Genomic DNA, 20,000 nt, shown 5'->3' with positions numbered 1-20,000 from the left:
TGTGTTATTTGAACTAGAAAAATTATGATTTATTGAACAACAGTTTGACCAGCACAAATTCAACAAATATATTAATACTAATCACAGGACAATGAAGAATTGCTGCTTAACTGTCCTGTGATGCTGAAGACCTTGAAATGGAGTCAACTAACTGAAGATAAAGCAGCACACAACATAAGATTAAACTGAATGAGTAAAAGAGAAGAGATCTTTTATTACTTTAACTGTATTAAGTGCATTTCCACTATTGTCCTGCAGGTGTCATCATAAGTCTATGGGCTTAAGATGCTCTTAGTATTGTATGATTAGCAATACACTATTACTCTACTCTTGTTCATCTGTGAGCATTTGAAATTCTACTTATGTTATGATTGCTTTGGGAAACTGGCCACAAAACTAAAATGAATCATAAGACGGATTTTACTTGGGCTTATATGAGGCTTACGGGAAACAAGGCCCTGGTTACCATGTGCTGTTTTAACACACGTTTCCCCCTGTGTATATGTCAGGACATGCCACTCTATTCATATATATCAGCCATGGTCTATTCTAATTCAACTAAAATGGCAAAAATAATGTCTGCTAAAGACGACATGAGCAAAACCCCGTCAATGATGTCTGTGCTTGTCCCTTTAGGGAGGTCTCTCAAAGCACAGATAGAGCAGAAGTCTTCTTTTCATTGTAAAATGGACATTTATATAGAATAATGAACACAAATGTTTAGCTCACATTAACTGATTTAAATGCTATGACACAAAATGTTTCATTGATTTTTGAGCAGTTAACCTGATGCAATGTCCTCTGCCATCTCCCTTCTCTGTTCTTTGATTTGCTCTTTAGATGATGTTGAATGTCTGTGGAATCTCAGGAAACTGTTCACAGTTTATTTAACGTTTGTTACAGCAGCAGAGCTTATAAAAGATACAGATGGTTCATTCATGTCCATTAGAGACTTTATATCAGTGAGAACAATGTCTAAAGTGAGCAGTTGATCAGATTTCATCACAGTTTTGAAAGCTTCATCTTTTCATTAAAGATGACCTGTAAGACAAACATCCCACAACTCGTTGCATCTTCTTGGACTGTGTGTGAAATATGAGCAGACCTCCACTGAATGTTCCCCCACTCTTCCTTTCCGAGTCGCTTCAGCCGCATTCTGAAGTATTGTCTGTGTTTCAAAACCATTTACACACAAAATGTCAGAAAGAAAATGTAACTTTACAAGTGTACATGTTTTTACAATGATTTATTGTGTGTTTGTGTGTCATGTAATATGGGCTAATTTTTGGGATGCAGTTCTGAGACTCTCCATGTCAGATTCAGCAACTGCAGGATCCACAACAAACATGTGTTCGGAAGGAACATGAAGATACTCACAAACACAATGAACAATATCAAATCACATTGTTACAATTGTACAATCATGTCTGTTTCCACAGTTTATCATAATTATTTTATTATTCCACAAAAGTTTAAAGGGATATTTCACCCAAAAATGAAACTGATCTTAAGAAGCTGTTCGTTATTTAGGTGTTGTTGTCTCAAAGTGAACAAGTGTTTCTTTGATTTTTAATCCTGCCATTGAAAAGATAAAAAACGAATGTGATCTTTGGTTATTTCGGGATCTGTCCCTTAGAGGTATCTTCTGTCAGAACTGAAGGAGTTTCTGGACTCACTTATGTTGCTTCATCTATACACTTACACAATAAAATTATTAATGTTATTGATCAGAATTTACTGAATATTATATTCACAAATCTGAGATCTGATTGTATTGAGAACTCTTCAATAGCATAAATGTGGAAGTAAACCAGCTTTAATATATTTCCTCAGCGAGAGTCTTCAGCTTTGTGTGAGAGTTTTCTCCAATTCTTGAACACAATAAGAGACATAAGACTGAACATCACACCCTCCTCCACATATGTTCTGCTGGTCTGACTGTCATGTTTTAGTCAATTCACAGAGATTTCTCTCTCTTCTCTGCAGGAAATTGTAAATAAGATGAAGTGTACTGGCTCTTCATTTGATGTACTTACTCCCTGGCTTTTTAAAGATGTTTTTAAGTCACTTTGGCAAAACCTTTTAGATTTGACCAACAAAAGTCTTGAATTAGGAACTGCACCTGATCATTTGAAACATGTCTCTGTTCAGTCACTGCTTAAACGAACAAATTTAAACCCAACAACTTTCTCAAATGTCAGACCTGTCTCTACTGGAGAAGGCAGTTTTTCAGCAAATGTACAATTTTTTGGAAGAAAATGAGATGTGAAATGTTTCAATCAGGCTTCAGGAGACACCAGCACTGATGTCAGTCTATGTGGATAGTGTAATGAGTGTCTATTAGTAATGGGTGATGAGTTAGTCCAGCAGGTGGCAGTAATGGATTGTATAAAGGTGCATTTGCTATGGAAGGGGAGTGGTAATTTGTAGTAAAAAATATACAGTAAATAACATTACAAAAAAATAAAACAGGCATACATAATACAAGCTCCAAAGATGATTAAATTAAAATAAAAATAAAAAATAAAATAAAAAGAGACATAAGACGTTAAATACAGATTCATTATATTTTACAATAGATAGCTTTTGAATTTTTTACAATTTTAAGAGACTTCATTAACAGAATGAGTTCGTTAGAGAAAACCTTGTATAAAGGGGGAGATTTTGACAATCTACATTTATGAATGAAAAATTTGCCATTCAGGATGATAAAATTTACAAAATTAAGATTTTCATCATCATTCTCAAAGTAGCAAATAATTTCCTTCACATTCAGAGTTATTGTTAGATTAATTTTAACTGAATAAGTAAAAAAACAATCTTTCCAAAATGATTTTACACTCTGGCAATCAACAAACAGATGATTTAAAGACTCCTGTAACGAACACAAGTTGAGACAGTCACAATGTCGGGGTAAAACAATAGGTTACTCACGTAACCCCGGTTCTCTGAAACATCGAGTGGAGAGATCCACCTATGGGAAGGGCATCCGTACCTGACCTCTGCAGAAGCATCCAATTGCACCAAGTCTGGCTAGACAGACAGAAGCGCGTGTCCTATGCTCGGTAAGGTCCCGCCCCTTACCTAAGGGCATATAACAATCTGCACGCGCTGCTGCTCCTCAGTAAGAATATTCGCTTCTCGTGCAGCAAGCGGGGCAAGCTGGTGGATCTCTCCACTCGATGTTTCAGAGAACCGGGGTTACGTGAGTAACCTATTGTTCTCTTTCATCATCTCGTGTTCGAGATCCACCTATGGGAGACATGGACAGCTCCCCGATTGCCCAATACACTCACAGTGAGGTCCTGCAAGCCAGAAAAGGGAACGGTCGCCCCAAGGAGGCGGTGCTTGACACGTCCCGTAATTACACACATGGCAACCCTGAAGCACACAAGTGAGAACTGTGTACTGGCAGAGCTGAAGAAACATGTTAGTGGCACAAACATAAATATCAGCCCAGCAGCACCCAGTAAAGACAACACCCAGCAGGAATGTTAATGCATGCTCGGTGACATGAATGTGTACAGCCAACCGGCCCATTACCCCTTTTTCCTACTTCATATATGTATATATATATATATATATATATATATATAAAATATATTACATATATAAAGAAAAAGGAACCAACAGGGGAGGGGCTATGAAGAACCCACCCCAGGACAGAATGAGCTACCGGGGTCCTGGTTACATCCAGTCGGTAGTAGCGTTACAAAAGTATGGGGAGAAGCCCAGCTGGCAGCAGAACAGATGTCCTGCAATGAAACTCCCCTGAACAGAGCCCAAGAGGCGGCCATGCCCCTCGTTGAGTGGGCTCTGATGCCTTCTGGAGGCAGCACTCCTGAAGATTCATAAGCCAAAATTATAGCTTCCACAAGCCAATGTGAGAGGCGTTGCTTAGAAATGGGATTCCCGAGTGAGGAGGAGCCCAAGAGATAAAGAGCTGATTGCTCTTCGAAAAGCACTGGTCCTATCCAAGTAAGCCCGCAGGACACGGACCGGACACAGACCATTCAGCCTCTGATCCTCTTCAGATGAAAAAGGAGGAGGGTGAAAAGCGGAAAGCTCCATTACCTCACTGCGAGAATGCTGGGAAGCATTTCGGCATAAAAGGCAGGGTTAGGCTTAAGAAAAACCTTATCTCCACTAAGAGAATTTAGTGCACGAGGAATGAACAGAGAGTGCATGTAGGTCACTGACACGTTTAGCTGATGCTAAGGCCAGGAGCAGCAGCTGTCTTAAAAGACAGAATTTTCAGGAAACGCCTCCCAGGGGCTCAAAGGTGGCTGACATAAAGCCTCCAGCACCATGGAGAGGTCCCATTCAGGGACAGTCCTTCTAGTAACTGGGAGAGAGCGGCGGGCACCCTTCATAAATCTCTGAATGAGGGGTGCTGCCCTGCCGTTAAGCCATCAAACCCAACATGACAAGCGGAAATAGCTGCCAGGTAGACCTTAATAGTGGAAAAAGTCCTGCCTTTATCCATAAGGTCTTGTAAAAAACATAAAATATCAGAGACTGAACACTGATATGATGTTGAACCGCGCTCATCACACCACCCTTCAAACACTTGCCACTTACAGTCATATAGGGACCTTGTGGAGGAAGCCCTAGCGTTCTGTATAGTTGCAACCACCCGTGGGGGAGCCCCATCGAGCTTAAGTTTGTCCTCTCACGGGCCAAGCCCACAGAGCCACCCTGTCGGTGTGGGTGATATATTTCCCGTTAGCCTGAGACAGCAGGTCTGTGCTGAAGAGGGAGGGGCCCGCGGTTGGGCATGCAGAAGAGGAATTATCTCTGCCAACCATGGTGCCTTGGGCCACCTGGGTGCTATCAAAATTAGGGACAGGCCCTGCTCTCTCACCCTGGCCAGGGTAGGAATTAACAGGCACAGGGGAAGCGTCGAGAGCAGCACTTTGGGCCACGGGTGGGCAAGTCGTCCACGCCCGGTGGCGTCCTCGATCCTTTAGCGAGAAGAACATAAGACAGTGGGAGTTTTGGCGGCGAAGAGATCTACGTTAAGCCTTCGAATTTCTCCCACAACATGCCCACTATCTGGGGTGGAGTAAGCCAGTCTCCGTGAGAGCGGGTTCCCCTCGACAGAAGGTCCAGCGCCCTGTTCAGGACACCTGGAACATGGGTTGCGTAGCGACAGGAAGTGCCGCCTGCTCCACACCAAAAGCCTGTGAGCTAGGGCATGAAGCTTGGCGGCGCATGCGCCCTGGCGATTGATGTGTGCCACTGCAGTGGTATTGTCGCTAGCGAGCGAGCACATGATGCCCCTGCAGGCGGGGAAGAAAATGATTCAGAGCTTTCCATACGGTCATGAGCTCCAGATAATTTATGTGGGCTGAGCGAAGTTCAGCTCGACCCTGAACCGTTCACCGTCCTGCCCTCCTGAGTGGCTCCCCAGCCTGTTAGGGCAGCGTCTGTCGTTACCACTTTTAGCAACATAACAGCCCGAGAGGGTCCCATGTGCGTACATGTCTGCACTCCTCCAGTGGCGCCAAGGCTGCTGTGCCGCAGCGTCACTGTGACAGAGCGGCAGAGGTGCGTAATGGGCTGAAGTGGAGGGATAAAACCCACTTCATGAATGCCCTCATCACTCAGAAGGCCCAAAGGCAAAACTTGAATAGCTGATGCCATAAGACCCTGTAATCTGAGACACTTGCGATATGGCACATTAGTCCCCTCCTTGAATTGTGATAGACAATTCATTAGAAAGCAGCAGCGTTCTTGTGAAAGCGTAGCGCATTGAGATTAATTCAGCTCCAGACCCAGGAATATAACACTCTGGGCAGGTGTGAAATTGCTCTTGCTCACATTCACTCTGAACCCGAGTGATGTGATGTCGCGTGAGCACACGGCAGTGTCTTGCACCACCTCTTCCCTGGAATTGGCTATGATTAACCAATGCGTCTATGTATGTTAGGATCCTGAGACCCGTTATTCTCAGCGGCTAAGCCGGCTTCCGCACATAGACAGAACACCCTCGGACTCAGCGAGAGGCGAAAGGGAGGACTGTGAATTAGTAGCATATGCCCTGATAGGCAAAGCGAAGAAATTTCCTGTCTTGAGCGTACATATTGATGTGGAAAAAGGCATCTTTCAGATCGACTGATGTGAACCAGTCGTTCTGATGAATTGGCGTGAGTGTGCCGTGTGTTAACATTCTGAAATTGTATTTCCTCAAATGTTTGTTTAACACTCTGAGATCCATAATAGGGCCGGAGAGAGCCGTCCTTCTTTGGAAACTAGGAAATAGCGGGAGTAAAACCCTGATTGCATTGATCTCGGGGTACTACTTGAATCAGCCCCCTTCACGAGGAGGAGGAAATTTCTTCTTTCAGAATGTGTGCAGCTCTTTTCTGTGTGAGAAAAGATAACTTGCCGCCCGAAAGGTGGAGGTCTCCTGGCAAACTGGAGCCTGTACCCTTTAGTTATGGTTCGAATCACCCACTCGGGAGCCGACACAGCCTGCCAAGCTGTTGTGTGGCTGCATAAGTGAAGCCCACCTGAGCGGGGAAGCTTATTGCTGCGTTTATGCCCGAGTTGCTCATTTGAAATACAATGGCGCCATCTAGTGGACAACATAGGGGCGACATAAGGGGTTGTGGAGAGATGTTCTCTCTCTGTGCTGGATTTTTGTGATTTTTTGTGTTCTTTTTCTTTTTTGAAACACTTGGGCGAAGCCTTTATTGAGTGTGTGGGAGAGATGTAATAGGGGCTGTGTGGTGACACTGCTCTCATACTGTTTCTCACTGTAAACACTTCCAGCACATGGAAGTTCCCTGATATGGGCTGAACAGGGGAACACACATGGTTCTGAACCGAACACACAGGGTGGGCACCCACTGGTAGGGGGGCTGACCCCACCAGTGAAACCCTCCTTTTCTTGAGAACTTGGAGGGTCGAACAAGAGTCCGGGGGCTGGTGGCCCGAGCGTGGACTCAAAGCCCCTGAGGCCATGGATCAGGCCGGCCGCTTCGTTTAGAATCGGGAGGGGTAGAGTGGGGGGTTTCTTGGCGCGGCAGCGTGAAAGACATTCTACCCCAAGGCTTAGCAGAAGGCGGGTTACCCTGCTGATGAGGTGGCTTATTCGAGGCTTTGCCTTACGGGGTAATGGAAAGGGCGCCCGAAGCAGGAGGGTTGGGTGGTCGCGTGGTGGTGCCTGGCGCAGTGCAGCTCTCCTCGGGAGGCATAATTTTAGCGCTTAGATCCTCCTTCCTCTTGTCGTGCATACGCTGTTGCATTAAAGCGACGGCAGGGCCAAATAGAGCCTGGCCAGGCTCTACAGGAGCACCCGCAATCGCCGTTCTCACTGTCAGGGAGGCCCGACAAGTTAAGCCAAAGAGCACGTTCTCCAGCCACTGAGAGCGCCATAGACGCCCGCGAGGCTTGGACGGCCTGGCGGGCATTCACGGAGAACAAGGTCATTCACCGTAACAATCTCCTTCCACAGAGAGGGTGTGGGGTCCCTTTTCCAATTGTTGCCCCATATCGACCAGGAGTTCAGCCTGGTATGCAGACAGAAGAGAGGAGACATTGAGGGCTCTGGCGGCCAAGGCCGAGGCTTTGTAAGAGGCCTGGTGTATAGAGGCAGAAAACCGGTCCATTTTGTTCGGGAGAACAGGTTTGGGGGGCAAGTAGACCACCTTGAGATGGATTAAGGTGTCTGGCGACAGAGGGCTCGATGGCGGGGGGTCACCCATCCCAAGGGCCGTCATGTCCTTTACTTCAAGGCCCGCGAGACCGTGTTTTAGGTCCAGCGGGTCCCCCAAAAGTACCTCATATGCTTTGGCATGCAGGAAGGACGAGGAGAAGTTGTTTTCTCGAGCCTGGAGGAGGTCCCAGGAGTTTCCGTCATACACGTCCCTCTCTTGGTCAGTGGCACTTTGTAAAGCTGGCCATTCGATATTGAGGCGGCGGCGGCTAGCTCACAAACCTCGATGAGGACAGACTGGGTGAGGGCTGCAGGGGCGTTAGCCTGAGTCACAGAAGGCGGGATGGCATCCTCGTCCTCCGAACCTTCAAGAAGGCCCGCGTCGTCGTGAGTCACCAGAACCAGCCGGCTCATTGGCTGAGCGAGGGGTCCACTGAGAGAATCTCCTCAGGAAATTCGGGTTGTGTTGATCAGCCCAGCTGGCGAGGCCGCGCCCGGAGGAAACCAGGGCAGCGTCGTCATCACCGTTACCCCCATCGAGTCGGAGAGTTCGAGGTCGGTGCACTGGGTAGCGGCGACCTTGAGCCTCGGCGGCGGAGTTTTTAGGCAGCGCCAGGCAGTGGCTACAGTTTTCCGGAAACTCTAGAGCCTCCTCCGCATGTTTGAGACCCATGCACACAACACATAAAGGATGGGAATCCTTGGCTGCGATGAGGGCACCGCCTGGCGGCCGGGCAGGCACGCTGATAGGCTGCCCCAGAGGAGGCCGTGAGGCTTAGAAAATGCCATAAATGTTCGAAAACTCCGAAAAATCCTTGCGTGGAGCAGGAGAGAGAAAAGGCGGGCAGCCTGGTGGTAGTTTAGAGCGAGCTTAGGCGACTTGCAATAAACAATAAACAGCTAAGTTGGCTGAAAAAAGGTTAATCACGTCGAAGCGAGGCTGATCTGTGCGATGTATCCTCCTGTAGGCGGGTGAGTGAAAAACTCTAATTTCAACCGAGCTGAGTACAAAACAGAGGTCGTGGAAGCGAATGTCAACTGAGGAGCAGCAGCGGTGCAGATTGTTATATGCCCTTAGGTAAGGGCGGGACCTTACCGAGCATAGGACACGCGCTTCTGTCTGTCTAGCCAGACTTGGTGCAATTGGATGCTTCTGCAGAGGTCAGGTACGGATGCCCTTCCCATAGGTGGATCTCGAACACGAGATGATGAAAGAGAACTGCTTTATTGAAAAAAGCAGGTAACAGTACAAAAGGGCAAATCCAGAGAAGCGTAGTCAAGCGGAGCGTAAGGTCGAAGCCGGGAAATCAGTGAATATCAAAAGGGCAAATCCACAGAAGAGTAGTCAAGGGGAGCGTTAGGTCGAAGCCGGGGAATCAGAGTATATCAAAGGGGCGAGATAAGCGAGAGGAAAAGACTGGGGATACTAGGGGAACACTAGAGCTGGCAAAGCGAAGGGGTAAACTAAACAATAACCAACAAGAGTGAAGCGAAAGGACAGCGTATATATAGGGGAAACCGAACAGTGCAGGTGAGACTAATAATCTAGTGATTGGAACGAGTGCGGGTGAAACTAATACTCTGGTGATTGTGAGTGAGCGCGAGAGCTAGAGGGGGCGGGTGCAGGTGAAACTAATACTCTGATGATTGTGAGTGAGCGCGAGAGCCAGAGGGGGCGGGTGCAGGTGAAACTAATAACAGAGAACATGCACGCTAACAAGGGGACTGTGGAGGGACGAAATGGGCAAAGAAGAGGTAAGGGCAAAACGGGACAAGGTGAATGTTACAACTCCTCACAGTTGTTACAAAAGGAACATTCTTTCCCAATATCCATAAAATTAGAAAGCCACATATTAGTTGGATATATTTTGTGTAAGATCTTCAGGTGAATTTCTCTTACTTTGTTAGAAATACAAAATTTGTAAGGGAGCAGCCATGCTTTCCTCCAATTAACATCTCTTAAAATGGAATTCCAGTAAAATTTCCTCTTGGAGTAACTCTCTTTTGTTCGTTAAATATTTGTCTTATATCTTTGTTAGTATATTTTTTATCAAAAATATATTTACCATTTATAAGGAGATCTTAATCTTTATTTTCAACTTTATAATAAGTCAAGTGGCTGCACATTAAATTAATAAGCCCAGAGGGAATAGCTTTAATTACTACAGAAAATTCTTTAAATTTTATAGGAAAACTGAATTTGGACAGGAAAGAGTGAATTTTTAAAGATGAATCAAATTAATCACTTAAATACATTAATCCAGTGATCCAACCATTTCTCAAAAAATAAACTCTTGCCTTTAACTGTAATCAATTCGTTGTTCCAAATTTTCATTCTGTGAGGAGAAAAATTATGCACAAAGCACAATTTCCAGGCCAAGAGTGCTTGCTCATGGAATTTAGACAGTTTAATAGGTAATCTAGACGGTACAAAATTGCAAGTTAAAAGAAATTTAAGACCACCGACCCTTTTAAAAATATTATGTGGAATAAAAGACCAGATTGAATCAGTATCAATAACACACCTTTTGATCCAATTAATCTTAAAAGTATTGTTCATGTCTACATAATCCAGCATTTCAAAACCTCCTTCAGATTTCTTTTCAGCTAATAAAGTTTTTTAAGATGGTGGTGCTTATTTTTCCAGCAAAAATCAACTAATAATCTATTAATTTCTTTACCAGTAGAATCTTGAACAAATAAAGACAGCCCAGGAAAAATGAATCTGGATAAACCTTCTACCTTTGTTAATAAGATTCTGCCTAAAATAGATAAATCCCTTCTTAACCAATTGTCAAAAATAATCTTTGTTTTTTTAATCTTGTTATTAAAATTGAGATGCTGTCTAATTGTCAGATTTTTAGATATATAAATTCCTAAATATTTAACATATTCTTTCACTGGAATGTTAAACATTGAATGTTCAGAAGAATCATGCACTGGGAGAATTTCACACTTTGTAATATTTAACTGGAGACCCGAGGCATCCGAAAAAGTTTGAACTAATTCAATTGCATTCTTAATTTGAGTCTTATCTTTTAGAAATAAAGTTGTATCATCAGCTAATTGTGATATTTTTATTTCTCTATTAAATAATGTTATACCATGTAAATTTGGATTTTTAATTATACTAATCGCTAATAGTTCCACAACAATTAAAAACAAAAATGGGGAAATTGGGCAACCCTCACTCCTCTGTTGATAGAAAATCTTCTAGAAGTATTGTTCTGTAATATAACGGAACTATTAATGTCTTTGTAAAACATTTTAACAGTCTGAATGAATTTATTTCCAAAACCAAATGCATGTAAAGTCTGTAATAAAAATTGGTGATCAATTGTGTCAAACGCCTTGTAAAAGTCAAGGAATAAAATTAGTGCATCTGAATTAACAAATTGGTTATAATCTAACAGGTCTAATATAAGGCTAATATAAGGCTAATATGACGCTTTGCCATAAAACCAGTTTGAGATTCTCCAATTATTTTATTTAAACCACTCTTTAATCTAGTAGCATAAACTAAGGCTAAAATTGTATTTGTATATGATGTTGTTGTTTTTCTTCTCCCTGTTCGGACGTCATGTTCCGCCAATGGAGAGGCGCCCAAACAGCTCTTCTGATTGGCCACAATTCTCTGATCTCTGAACAGTGCCCGCCTGCTGCCTCTACAGATGCACAACTCACTTTTGCTCCATATTTTACACAGACATGAGGTGCAGAAGGGAGAGCGCGAGAAAAACTGTCTTTGAGACTCGTAGCAGATTCAAGCAGTTGTAGTTTTGTACTTGTGTTTGTGCGAGAAAAATATCAAAGAAAAAATAAAATATTTGTGAGAAAATATTCTGCAAGTTTGCAACTCTCATTGGATGAATTCACATACTGATTTGCGGATGAGCTAAATCTGTCCGTGACTTCACATTTATGATGCGGGTGTGTGAATGTGTTTTGCACCATATTCACTGCAACAACTGTAGCACAAATGTGAGTGTATGAGTTTCTTAATTTGTGATTCGTAGAAAAGGATTTGTGCACCTGCAATGAAGAATTTGAGAAGGTGTAAGTGTTGTGTTGTGTTTGTGGGAGAGAAAAAAATCTACAAGCTTGCAACTCTTAAAATAAAATTCCTGTGACTTCAAATTTACTGATACACATGTGCGGCTAATCTCTACAAATAACACTGTCACAGGTGCTCAATTGTATTGCACCAAAAATATCTTCATAGTTCCTCGTGGAATAATGACACCAGTACCAGCAATTCCAAACCTTTTCTCTTTATTTGACAAACAAGTCAGCTCTGTGGTCAAATCCATCTTTTTCCATCTAAGATCGCGAGCAAAGGTGAAGACCTTCCTGTGTTTTAAGAACTTTGAGAGGACTATCCATGCTTTTATCACGTCTCGACTCGATTATTGTAACTCACTTTATACAGGTATTAGTCAAGCTCCCCTTTCTAGTCTCCAAATAGTGCAAAATACAGCAGCAGACTCCGAACTGGAGTGAATAGGAACACATTACACCTATATTAATATCAGTACACTGGCTGCCGAGACACTATAGAATTGAATTTAAAGTTCTATTAATGGTCTTTAAATCTCTCAATGGTCTGGCGCGATCCTATCTCACAGATCTCTTGTCAGAACATTGCTCAGGGAGATCTTTGAGATCCTCAGAGACTTTTAGTAGTGCCAAGGACCAGATTAAAACTGGGAGGGGACTGAGCCTTTTCAGTAGCAGCTCCAAAACTCTGGAACAGTCTTCCTGTGAGTATCAGAACCGCCTCGACTATTTCCCATTTAAATCAGAACTTAAAACATCTGTTTGTGATCACTTTTAATCAGTGAGGTGATCATATGCGCTAGAGGTGTATTGCTGTGGATTGTTTATGTATTTGATTCAGTTTATTTGACTCTGTACAGCACATTGGTCAACAGCTGTTGTTTTAGTTGTGCTTTAGAAATAAAGTGACATTGACATTATTTTGACATAAAGTAATGAAGGAGACTGATATGCCCATAATTAACCCAACTGATCCAGAATGTGCTCAAATGAGTTTTTTACAATCCAAAACAATAAATCTATTCTTCTTTGTTTTTAAAGGAGGTTGCATCAAGTCTTACACTATTGGGAAAGTGTTTGTTTGGTTATTGCCTCATAAGTATTTTGTTACAAATAAGATAAAAGACATTTCTTTTAGGATAATACACAAATTCTCCCTGTTGAACATTTTCTTTGTAAGTTTCAGAAAGACATTGATGTTAACTGCTCTTTTAGCTCTTTGCACTTGAAACAGTGTCTCACATTTTCTGGAATTGTAGTGATGTGAAACAGTTCTGGAAAGATCTGTCGACGTTTATTAATGAAAAGATTCACTTTCATTTTGAAAATGTCATTTTTGGTTATTTAAAATATGACAACAGTGTTAATAGTGAAGCTTATTTAATTCATCTGTTTATTTTATTAGTCATATTTCACACTCATAAATGCAAGTTTTATAACAAAAAGCTCCTTTTTTCAGTAGTTTTTAAATACATTGAGAATTATATTTCTATTATTCAAAATAGTACAAATAGAAAAGCTGTAAAAACTGTTCATCTGTGCTTTGTCTTCAGAACCTGTGTATAAATGAAAGATCAAGTGTGTTTGTGAATGAATGTTTTTTCCTCTTGCTCCCCTGAAACACAAATATATGTTGTATTGTGGTTGTGTTTTGTTGTTCAAAGCATAAAATAATAATAAGAAAAACACAAAAGCTATTTTCTCCTCATCCTTTGAAAGTCAGCTCACTTAAATCACGTGTGTGTGAAATAAATACATACATACACATTAATACATGCACTACATATGCAGATGCATACAGAATAATACACAGTTAATATATGTCTCCAAACACAAAAATACCCCAATAAATATCTAGAGACCTCAAATATAATTGAAACACATTTCTGGGTTCTCCACTGGCATTAAAATAAAATAAACTTTGGTGCTTTCAACAAAACTTGGCAGAGCTGCAAAAACTGACGTCATTGATGTCAGACATGAAAACAAATGAAACAGTTACTTCATAATAATGAAGAAAAGTCATAATATAATCACATCTGTGCTGTTCCAAAGGCATGTACAAACATTTGTGTTTGAGTCATATAGAGGTTTATGGTAATAGCAGGATCACTCACATCCTGCAAACCCCTTTTTGTCACCCTCCGCTCCCCAGGAACACAGATTAATCGGTTACGGAACAGCTTTTCCCGCCAGAGCTGTGGACAGGCTGCAGAAGCCATAGCTACTTCTATCAATCCAGCTTCCCTCATACACATGTACACACATACACGTATGCAGGCACGTGCACACATAGACATCAAAAGGGGCTTGAGCACCTGCCCTTTTTATTCCTGGAGAGAAAGTGCCCTTTTTTCTGGGGTGCTTTTTTTTTATTTTTGAAAAATAATATATATTCCTGTTTGCGCACAGCTTCCCTGTCAAACAAATATATTTATTGAATAGTGTATCTAAATATCAGGTCAGGAGTTCTGAAGCGCTTAAAAAAAGTAAAAAAAAAAAAACTTTAAACCTGCTTCAAACCAATGCGCTACAAGTCAAAAGAGAGCCCGCTGCATGTGAATGTCCTGACTGTAGCTCACAGAAAGACGCGCGCCAGTATCATGCGCATGCACAGACCGCGCGCCAGAACACAGTTCTCTTTCGCGCTTGAACGAACAATAACACACACACAATTATGCCAAAATGTAGTTTGTCAAGTATCTTCATAACATAACAGCAGTCTTATGATGGACATAAAGAGTTGTGAGAGAATGAGGCGCGTGTGAGATCCGCGTCTCAGCAACGGCTGCTCTTAAAGGGCCAGCATCCAATAAAGCTTTCTGTCAGTAAAGTTAATCAAAGAACAAAGGGAACAGAGAAATTTACTCACTGCTCTTGACTAAAGACCTTGCGTAGCTTTAATAAGGATTAGTCTATATATAATTTATAATTTATGCAGTGCAGACTGTCTGATAACTTTATTCCATTCTGTATATGTCCTACCTGTTAGACAGCAAGGGCACAGGTAAATATGACATTTATTATGGGTTTATGTGAGGATTGTTTGATGTAGCATCCAGTCAATATTGAGAAGGCCAGAACTGATGGTTAAATGATTTTTATTGCCGTCTGTGTCATTAACCAACGTAAGAGCTGAGCAAACACAAATAAAACCATACATTACCATCACATTTCGACCGTTACACAGCTCATTACATTAGTTTCAATCCGTTAGCATTATCAAATTATACATTTTATGATAAACATTTCAAGTGTCTCAGATATATTCTCTGTTAACTTTACAAACCTTGTTCCCCAATCGACCGAAGCTAAACCTTGTAGTTTTAACCGTTTTCCGTGGCTTTTACCGTCCTTAACCGTGAACCTTTTTCGACCTTGCTTTCGTCTTCTTCGCCGTTCTTTTCCTTCTTCTTCGCCTTCTTCGCCAAGCTCGTTTCCGTTACCGCACCTCCGGTTTCTATGGTTACCAAGACCATATCTCGATACCGTAATAATAGAACCTTATAGCGTAGCTATAATCAAATAGCACTTAAACTATAATATTGGCATTTACACTCCCACCAAATTATTTGCTGTTACACACATAAAAACACAAATAATTTCTTCAAATTACTTAACTAAAACATAGAAATAACCCTGTAAACAGGTTACAACTGTAAATTCAACATTTCAATACACTTAAGCATTATACACGTACCTTTCACAATCTTCTAATAGCAGAACTAACTTATGAACTGGGCGTTCTACTACAGACATTTTGTTCACACGTTGACCCTTTTTGGTAAGATTTCTGTCTGCAAAGCCTACTTTGACCTTTCTGACAAGTCCATCTGTATCTTTTACAGTGTCCAAGATTCGCCCAAGTTTCCACTGGGATCGAGGTAGTATTTCATCCTTGTCTATTACTATGTCACCTATTTGCATGTTTCTTTTAGGCTTGTGCCATCTTTGTCTGACCATTATGTTCTGTAGGTATTCCCTTTTCCATCTGCTCCAAAACTGTTCGAGTAAATACTGTACTTGACGCCATCGTTTTTGAGCATACAAGTCCTCCTTGACGAACTGTCCTGGGGGAGGCAGAGGAATTGAGGTTTTCATTGTGACAAGATGATTTGGAGTTAGCGGCTCCAAACTGTTTGGATCGTTGAGATTGTCCGTTGTAAGGGGGCGGCTGTTTACTATAGCAGCTGCTTCATACAAGAAAGTTCTGAGTGAAGAGTCGGTGAGTCGACCTAGTGTGAGAGCCAATGTTGCATTAAGAACGTTTCTCACAGTCCGTATCTGTCGTTCCCATACTCCACCTGCGTGACTAGCATGAGGTGTGTTTAGGACAAAATCGCATTGTTTTCCTGCAAGGAAGGTTGTCAGTTTGTCAGTGTCAACTTCGCCTTGTGCTACATTCAGTTCGTTTTTGGCACCCACGAAGTTAGTACCCTGATCGCACTTTATTTGTCTGACAGAGCCTCTTAGAATCCATTTATAAAAGTGTCCGTTGATAGGTCTTCTAACATTTCAACATGAATTGCACGTGAATAAAAGCATGTGAAAAGAAGGCCGTACCTTTTATATTCTTTCCTTGCTTGTTTGGTCAGGAACGGTCCAAAAACGTCCATACCACAGTATGAAAAAGGCGGAGAGTGTTCTATTCTTTCTGTGGGTAAGTCTCTCATTTTTTGTCCTTCCACAGGTCTCCTTTGTTTACGACAAAATACACACTGGCGAATGTAGGATGCAACCGTTTGACTCAACTTTGGAATCCAATAGCCATTGGATCGTATCTCATTCATTGTGAAGCCCTTTCCCTGATGATTAACCCTTTCGTGACAGTGAGCAATTATCAGTTTTGTAACGTGATGTTCTCTGGGAATGATTGTGGGATGTTTCAATGAGCTGGGAAGAGATGAGTAATGGAGCCTTCCTCCCACCTTGAGCACATTGTCCTTGTCCAAGAAAACATCCAAGTTGTACATTTTATTGTTCTTTGGAAGTTGTTCTTCTTTGTTTAATGTCTCTATTTAGTTTTGATAGGCTTGTCCTTGTAAGTCTTTGATAATCACAGTTTCTGTTTTTTGTCTTTCAGTTACAGTTGTGAGTGTCTTTGATTTGTCTTTGAGCAGGTATCTTCTGAGACGTGCGACTGCGCTGACTGCACGGGACCAGGATGAGAACTTTGTGAGTCGGTCACTAAGGCTTGTATGTTCAATCGTTTCTGTGCTTAGTGTCTGTACCTTTCTCACCTCTGGGTCTCCTACTGGAAGTACAGCAGTCTCTTTTGTTGGAAGCTGTATTTTCTTTTCCCACAGGAAGTGAGGGCCTGTGAACCAATTAGATGAAAGCAGTTCATTTACAGATGTGCCCCTGGATGCCATATCTGCTGGGTTTTCGTTGGTAGGCACATAAAACCATTGTTGTAGTGAGGTACCATTACGGATTTTCTGCACTCTGTTAGCAACAAACGTGTGAAACCGTCTTGCATCGTTGTTTATGTATCCTAGAGTGACCTTTGAGTCTGTCCAGAAGAACTCTTCAACATTGTCATAAAGCAGTTCCTCTTTTAGCGTGTTACTTACAGCGACTGATACTGCGGCTGCGGTAAGTTCTAGCCTTGGGATTGTGGTGACCTTTGTTGGAGAGACGCGTGCTTTGCCCATGATGAAGGTACAGTTAACGTCTTCTCTTTTGTTTATGAGTCTGAGATAAGAACATTGTCCATATCCTGTAGTGCTTGCATCAGAAAAGTGGTGTATTTCTCTTTTTACCACTTCTCCAAAATCTGCAGGAACATAACATCTGCTAATTTGCACATTTTTTAGATTATGTAGATCTCCTTTCCAGCACTCCCACCGTGGCTTAAGATGTTCAGGTAGCGGATCGTCCCAGTCTGTTCCTTGACGACACATTTCTTGGAGAATCCCTTTTCCCTTGAGCACATAGGGAGCAATGAAGCCAAGGGGGTCGTATATGGCTGCGACTGTGGACAAGATGCCATGCCTGGTTGGTGGTTGGTCCTTTAGTGTGATGTCGAATGTAAAGCAATCTTTCTTCACATTCCAATAAATGCCGAGTGCTCTTTCTGTCTGAGTTTCTTTAAACGTTAAGTCCTTTGTTTTTGTATCTGTTGCATGCTCTGAAGCTGGAATGCTTTTTAAAACTTCAGAATTGTTGGACACGAATTTGTGTAAACTTAGTCCACCCTTTGCACATAGTTCACGTGCCTCCTTTGCCAGTTGTATAGCATCCTTTACTGTCTCTGCACTGGTGACTCCGTCGTCTACATAGAAGTCTCTTGCTATGAACTGTGAGCCAACTGGATATGCAGAATTGTTCTGTTTGGCTAAATGTTTGAGTCCATAATTTGCACAACCGGGTGATGAAACAGCGCCAAAGAGGTGTACTGTCATCCTGTATGCTTGTGGTTGACTGTTCATGTCTCCATCTTTCCACCATAGGAAGCGCAAGTAGTTGCGATCGCTTTCTTGACTTGAAACTGGTGAAACATTTTCTCAATGTCGCACATGAGAGCTACTTGGTGCTGTCTGAAGCGCACAAGCACACCAAATAGGTTGTTGATCATGTCGGGACCGTTCAGTAGATGCTCGTTAAGACAGATACCTTTGTGCTTTGCAGAGCAGTCGAAGACCACAGCGCAACCTCTCAGGTTTCTTTGGATGATAAATGCCGTGGTGTGGTATGTACCATGTCTCTCTGGGCGGTCCATTATCATCAGTCTCTTCGGCATCACCTCTTTTGATGATGTCGCTCATGTATTCCATGTAGTCCTTTTTGTATTTTTCATCTTTCATGAATTTGCGTTTGAGCTGATTTAGTCTGGTTTCAGTGAGTTTCCTGTTATCTGGCATTTGTGGTCTTTCTTTAAATGGTAATGGCATTTCAAAATGTCCACTTTCAGTCTGTGTTATGCCATGCTCGAGTTTCTGAAGGAATACTAAATCCTCTTGCGACACAGTCTTTTCATTCCGTTGGTCTCTTTGAAATCTCTTTCCAAAGCGTGATTGCATCTGCTGGAGTAGAAGGAGGGATTTCTTTAACGGTGACTTCGGTGACAGAGACTGCTTCGCTAAATCTGTTTCGTTGCATGGTGTCGCGTTGCCAACTATGCTCCATCCCAAATCAGTGTGAATGGCATAGGGCTCATTTTCTTCGCCTAAGATTACGTGTTTGGGTGCGAGAGCTCTAGGACAAGTATAACCTATGAGGAGACTTACTTCACAACTGAGGAGTGGAGGGACCTCGTCTACCATCGCTAGCAAGTGACTCCACTGTTTGGCTGTTTCACATGTAGGTATGTGTTTTCTGTTAGCAGGTATGTAATCCTTCGTGTATGCAGTGGGGAGCTTTATGACTGTAGCTGAGTTATAACCTCTCACTAAGAGATCAGACACCTTTCCGCTGCTTACAACTGCATTTCTACCCATCATAGTAGTTAGTTTCAGCTTTACTGGACAAACATCTGCCTGTAGCTCATGTGTGACATCCTGATCAATGAATACAGTGTCACTCTGTGTGTCTAATAACGCATAGACCAGTTTTTCCTTGAGTGGGTTAGTGGTAGTTGACAGCCACACTGGAACTATCATTGAGGTGCTGACTGACTGTTCAGATCTGGCAACATTAAGTGACATGGCTGTTGCTGTTTCAGATGAAACATGAAACAACGATGTTTTATTGTTTTATGTTTTATTGTTTGATGAAAAAACAATGTTTTTCAGATGAAACAACGTCAGATTAGACGAGCGTTTTCTAGAAGCATCTAATGTTTCATCTCAATCACGGGCCCTTAAATTTTTTCCTGATCTACATAGTGAGCTATGTAGATCATGGAATAAACCATATTCGTCACGTCTTTTTAGTCCCCTTGTTCACACATATTCAAATATTAAGGGGCTGAAAGATTTTGGTTATGGGTCGATGCCCCCAGCGGAACAGACGCTCGCGAGCTATCTGTCTCCTGGGTCAGCAATATCCCTGAAGGATCCCATGTTGCCGAATAAACCACTAAAAACCACATCCAATTTAGTGGGTAAGGCTTATATGGCAGCAGGTCAAGCTGGAGCCTGTCTGCACACGATGGCAGTGCTCCAAGCCTATCAAGCAGATCTGCTGGGGGATATCGATAGGAGTGAGGGAGTTAGTCCCGACGAAATTCGAGAACTTCGTTGGGCTACAGATCTTTCTCTCAGAGCTACGAAGGAGACCGCCCGTGCTATTGGGTGGTCTATGGCAGCCCTCGTAGCTACTGAGAGACATCTTTGGTTAA

At 42.3% G+C, this 20,000-nt stretch overlaps 1 protein-coding gene across 1 annotated transcript in view; it reads right to left on the bottom strand.

The window, feature by feature from the left end:
* The window catches only part of LOC127650634 (NLR family CARD domain-containing protein 3-like), a 222,841-nt gene that overhangs the window by 54,084 nt on the left and 148,757 nt on the right, over window positions 1–20,000 (bottom strand). The window lies entirely within an intron of this gene.

This window comes from Xyrauchen texanus, chromosome 10 (assembly GCF_025860055.1).
Source record: "Xyrauchen texanus isolate HMW12.3.18 chromosome 10, RBS_HiC_50CHRs, whole genome shotgun sequence".
Taxonomy (NCBI): domain Eukaryota; kingdom Metazoa; phylum Chordata; class Actinopteri; order Cypriniformes; family Catostomidae; genus Xyrauchen; species Xyrauchen texanus.
Note: the sequence above shows the minus strand (reverse complement) of the source record. Positions and strands in the feature narration are given on the sequence as shown.